Source organism: Ochotona curzoniae, unplaced genomic scaffold, assembly GCF_017591425.1.
Source record: "Ochotona curzoniae isolate NIBS_2020 unplaced genomic scaffold, NIBS_Ocur_1.0 contig_1014, whole genome shotgun sequence".
In the NCBI taxonomy this organism is placed as follows: domain Eukaryota; kingdom Metazoa; phylum Chordata; class Mammalia; order Lagomorpha; family Ochotonidae; genus Ochotona; species Ochotona curzoniae.
In genome coordinates, this window is record NW_024464920.1 from 28,066,604 (window position 1) to 28,072,474 (window position 5,871).

The window sequence follows — 5,871 nt, forward strand, 5'->3', positions numbered from 1 at the left end:
TGAGGTACATTTCTTTAACACCTAGATTTCTATAAGCCTATGAGTTTTATTTGATATAAATATTATTGCCTGCAGAAGGAACGTCACAGAATTACTTGTGAGCCTATGTGTCATTCTAATAAAGAACAGACTATGTCACAGGCATAGCAAGACAGAGGAAAGGAGATTGGGGCTCTCAATGGCAAATTATAGGAAAATAACCAGGAAATATATGGGGGTAAAGTGATGGGAGATGAGGGTTAGTTTTTTGTTGTTGTTGTTGTTTTTTAACACAAGCTCTGGCAGTTTTTATTAAAGAAAAAATTTCAGGATTTACTTTTCACCAGTCTGTTCTGACATGCTTCTACTAATATCAGAGTCACCTGGGTCAATGATAGAGAGTTCACACTCTGTAGTACTTCCTGCACGCTGTGCCCAACTCTATGTTATTGCCACTGCAGTAATGGACACCAGTTTTGGCCAACATGGCGTAATACTCTAGTTCAGATTTCCTCAAGGCCGGGCAGTTATTGGCTAGGATGATCAACTTCGCCTTGCCCTGTCGGATCATCTTCAGGGACTGCTTGTAGGCCAGCACATATTTTCCACTCTTCATCATCAGCTGGAGCCACGAGTTGATGCACTCCAGCGACTTTTTCTTCTTCTTGGCGACCACCAGCTTCCTGCCTGAGGTGGGGGGCGGACCTCCAACCTAGTGTACCTGTCAAGATGGCGGGGAGGAGCGAGAAAGGAAGGAACTCCCGCGAGGGTTAGTTTTAGTATGGTTTATTTGTGTAGACTCATCTTGCTAAGGATGTAGGTCCTCATCCTTGATAAGAATGTACAGAAAGTTCATCTTTCTCGTAGGAAATATATGCCCTGATTTAAGATGGAGAGTGGCAAGGGGGCAAGTTCTTCCTGCATCTCCTGTGCCTCAGTAGTTTTCAGCTCAAAGTAATCAATATGCCAGGATGGCATGGCTCAGGGTGGGATGTTCTGAGTCCCCTCCCAGTCGCTCTCTCTCTCTCTCTCTCATTTTCATAAAAGAAGCAGTAGAAATTATATTACTGTTCCCTAATAATTTCTGTTAGGTGATTATTTACTCACAAAATAAAAAGTTGCAGTGGGAATTGGGAAACCATGACTTTCTAACAGAGGCAAATAATATCCATCAAACCCTTTAACATCTGTATTCACTTCATAGATTAGTCTATGATTAGCTACTCGCCATCCATGTACACACACACATATTACCAAAGGAAACTAGAATATTCCACAGAAAGTGTAAGAGTGAGGTCAAATCCATGCCCATTTCTTAGGTCTTTTTCATGTACGTATTTCCTACAGGGACACAAAAAGCCTCGATGCAAACATCTGTATATGTATTACACCCTCCTCTTCCCACTGGATTTCCTTTGGGTTTAGTGCTCCAAGCCAGGCTCTGCGGTCTGTAACTGTTGCTTTGCAAGCCAACGGACGTTAGATATGCAAGCTTCAACCCGGATTCCAGGACAATGCCTGACTGCATTTTCTGAACAAGAGCAGTTTCATCTTTCGATATCCACTTTGAAAATATTTTCCTCATGCTCACTCTGGCAGCATATATGCTAAAATTAGAACAATACAGAGAAGATTAGCATGACCCTGTGCAAGGGTGACATGCAACTTCATAAAATGTTCCCGTGTCTCTTACAAAATATTTTCCTCATTCTTTGTTATTGCTTACAAATGTTGGTGTAAGTCTTCTAATGTTGTTTGTGAAAAAAACAAACAGAAATGTTGTGCGGCCAGCCTATCAGTAACTAGACAGGGTCTGCCTGCCCCTGCCCAGGATAATCCCTTCTGAAAGCCTGGAGGAGTTTGTGGAATTGTTATGACATCCAAAGTGTTCTCAGGGCTTTGAGCCATGGAAAGTGTTCTTCCAGTATTGTAATTTATCTACATTTTTTTTTATGCTGTGTACTCTGACACACTCAAGGAGACAAAGTCAGTGTGGCTTATTTATGTATGTATGCATATGCATATTTATAACATTTTTGGGGGATATGGTGGACTCTTTATTTTTATTCTGTGTCGTTTCTGGTGACAGTCACATAAGAGATGAGGGTTCCTCAACGTATATAGTACAGTGGTCCTTTGCCACTCTCGTACTTCCCAGCGTTTGGGCTCCCATTCCTGGGCATGTCGGTCAGGCTGACTGTCGCGGTAGGTTTGCCAGTGCTGGCTGTCTGGATTTGGCTGCAGATTTACTTTGTGTTGCTGCAGTTACCAGGATACATAGGACATGGAAGGAGGCCCACAGAGCTGTCAGAGAAACAGCAGACAGATCTGAGGCCTTGTCCTCTGCAGATAAACTTAGGTAGAGTCATCACTGATCATTAACAAGTGCTTGAGAAAGTACTTCATCCCAGTGTTCACATCTAAAAACCTCAGAACCGGGACAACAGAAGTTGGCCGGCAGCAGGGGGTGGGGGAGGGGTGCGTGATGGCTCAACTGGCTAATCCTCCGCCTGCAAGTGCCAGCAATCCCACATGGGCACTGGTTTGTGTCCCAGCTGCTTCACTTCCTATCTATCACTCTGCTTATGGCCTGAGAAAGCAATGGAGGATGGCTAAAAGCCTTGAGACCCTACATGGGAGACCAAGAGGGGGCTCCTGGTTCCTGGTTTTGGATTGATTCAGCTCTGGCCATTGTGGCCTTTCGGGTAGTGAACCAACCGTGTCTCTCCTTCTCTCTGAAAATCTGCCTTTACAATAAAAATAAATAAACCTTTAAAAAAAAAGTTGGCTGCAGGGGAGGGAGGAAGGATCTTTGGGAAGCCATGGACTCTTCCTGGGTTTCTAATGAGTCACTCTGAATGACATACTGGACAGCAGCACAGGAGCAGAAGGGAGACGGACACACAGAGGCAGCCCCTTCAGGCAGTTTTTCTTGTGGTTTTGCCAAGCAGCAGCCCTGTGTCAGAACTGAGCCCTCCAGGAAAGGGTAAGAGAAAAACGCTCCGCATTTGTTTCCCTCCCTCCCTGTAATCATATCTGAGTTTGCCCAATCCGTACACATCCAGAAGCAGTTTCATGATGAGAACTTTTATAAAACAGAGCGTTAAGAAAAAAAGCAATGTTACCCTTTTAGGTTAAAAACATTTATATCACTCTAATGACGAGCCCATGATTGATTGAGTTGTATTATTAGACACTGTAAGAATCTTGCTCACAGGTAAGGAGTTCTCTGACTGCTTGCTGGCTACCAGGATTCTACTAGCAAGGCACAGAGATTAATTGCACTTGTCTGACTGTGGTATTATTTGGAAAAGCTAATCGCTACATTTTCCAAAAAATAAAAAGGAGAGAACATACAGACTATTTCAATAAGTCTATCCACTTTGATTTCTACATGGTTGTTATGAAAATATAAATTAACTTAAACATTTATTCCAAATAGCTTGCAAACTCTGAAACAATTAGGTTAAAATAAAACTAGGCTCAGAAAAATCTTTCCACTCTCTAGAATGTCCCACAATTCAAAATGGGGAGAGCATTCAAGGTACTAAAGACATATGACATAGAGCATCAGTGCCATAGAATTTTGAGTCATTTCCAATGAAAGACTTTCTCTAATGTCTGGGTAAAGATGTCTTGCCAAACAGGTGAGCAGAAGAAAGCAGGAAGTGCAAGATCTGCCCACGTGTCTAAGCATGCCAAGTCCTGCTCAGCTGTTTAATGAACAGTCCCTACTTGAAGCTTCCAAGACCAGAGTGCAGATTCCACACAGAAACCCCCTTGAAGATATGATGCACAGTCAACTGGAATAAGTCAGAAGTCATAGCAGCCATTCAGCCATCCGCTTTCCAATGCTTCTGATGCCCTTGCCTAAAAGATCAAGAGAGGACATTTAAGATCAGGATAGGACATGGCTTTTCCAAAACTTACTTCATCTCTATCTAGCTATCTATCCACACCATCATCATTGTCCACCTCAAAGCTACAGAGAGAACATTAGAAATGGAGAGAGAGAAAGAGACAGAGAGAGAGAGAGAGAGAGAGAGAGAGAGAGAGAGGAGAAATCTTTAATCTCCGATTCACTCCCCCAAAGGCCCACAACAGCTAGGACTGGGCCCAGCTGAAGTCAGGAGATGAGTACTCCAGCTGGGTTCCCCATGGATAACAAAGACCAAACTATCTGAACCATAATCTGCTGCCTCTCATGGTGCATAGTGCCAGGAAACTAGAATCAGTTATGGAGCCAAGACTCAAATCCAGACACTCTGATGAAAGATATGGGGGCACTAAATGACATCTTAATTGCTGTGTCAAATTCCTGCTCCCGATTATTTGTAAATGGCCGGGAGCATGAGCTGGTAATTATTTTATTGACCAGTGAAGATACTAATTTTTTTATTAGATCTTTTTTATACTTAGAAAATATTTCCCTGAATTATTAATATTCAGAAAGGTGAGTCCTAGAGTGTGAAAAAGTAATGAAGAATGATGATACTGTCAAAATGAACAAATGTAAAAGTTTATTCTCTCAAGTTTTGTTTTTTTAAAATATGTATTTTCCTTTCTAGGCCCATTCTTTTCCTTTCCCTCCAAAGAGCAACCTCTTCTGATATATTTATCCCAATTATATTGCCATTCTTATACTTGGTTTATGTACTTTGACATAACTTAAAAATGCTATCCATAAATATCCGGACCAATTATAAAATTACATAATATAATCTCATTCTATAATATAATCATGTTTTGGAACCTGCAAACCCTAGGTTCATTCACTTCATGTGCAGTAAGCCAATCTCTGATGTATGTGTAATGAAGAAAATAGATATTTATCTGAGTGGAAGAAGCTGGGCAGGGATTACTTTTTTTCAAGGCTCTTTGTGGTGTTAGTGGTAAAGGTTCTTATTGACTGAAGTTGAGATTGAGATGTGTGTTTGGTTCTTGTGTAGTCTCTGGACGGTCTGCAGTGTTAATGGCCCTTCTTTGTTTCATTAGGGCTTTTGAGGATGATGGGAAAGTGAGGGTCAGTCAGTTAGGTGGTAGATTCTTCATGCTGAGGAATGGTCTTCCTGAGAAAGCCCTCAAGACAAGGCTGAACATCATGATGTTATCTATAGGGCAGATAAATGACCTCATGAATCTTGTACTCATGGAGCCGGTAGGTCTGGCTCTACCACTCCCTCTATTTGGCAAGTTAATTTTAATAGGAGGTTGGTTTGTTATTATAAATTCAGGACAAGAAAACTAAGCCAAGGGAGGGATGCTGAGAGACCAGGACCTGATAATGTCTAGTATTTGCAAATAAGACTCTACAGGGACTCAGTTTCAATTACCTTTGTTTACTTAAGTGTGTTATTTTAGTAGTTTTCCTTTTTTTGGGGGGGTGTTTATTGATCATAAATTGAATAATCTTCTGAATTTTTATTTACAACTTTTTAGAAAGTGCTTTTGATTGGCAAAACCAAGTATGTCCATCCTCACTCACTATTCCCATGAGGACCAAAAGAAAGGCTCTTACCCATTTTTCCTCCTGCTCTCTCTGCCTCCCTGTTGATCTGTGTGGCCCTGTGTGGTGTGCTGGGCAGCCTGCTTCTAGCAAACACTAAAGAGGAGCCTTCTTCCTTTGAAACAATTATTGCCACATCTGCGTGTCTTGCTATACCTGATTAAAGCAAAATCCAGGTACATTTAACACAGGAGGGTGCATACACCTGTGTGCCCAGAGCTTTTAGGATGTGTGCTGTCCTTCTGCAAGCAGAGTCCATCCTAAGAAGGAGGAAATTGGAGAGAGAGAGATTAGGCTGTTAGAGCAGAGACGAAAGCAGCTTGCACAGTCTAATTTTGTAGATAATTAACTTATTGTGGCTCTTTATTTTTTTGGTCAAGTTATCT

The 5,871-nt window shown here is 41.7% G+C and overlaps 1 non-coding gene and 1 pseudogene across 1 annotated transcript; one reads left to right on the plus strand and one right to left on the minus strand.

Moving 5' to 3' along the window:
* Positions 1 to 262: 262 nt before the first annotated feature.
* LOC121155020 lies at positions 263 to 2,162 on the minus strand (annotated as a pseudogene).
* On the plus strand, positions 1,563 to 1,668 carry LOC121164273. Its single transcript, XR_005885063.1, has one exon. It is a non-coding gene; the product is annotated as a U6 spliceosomal RNA (small nuclear RNA).
* Positions 2,163 to 5,871: the final 3,709 nt, after the last annotated feature.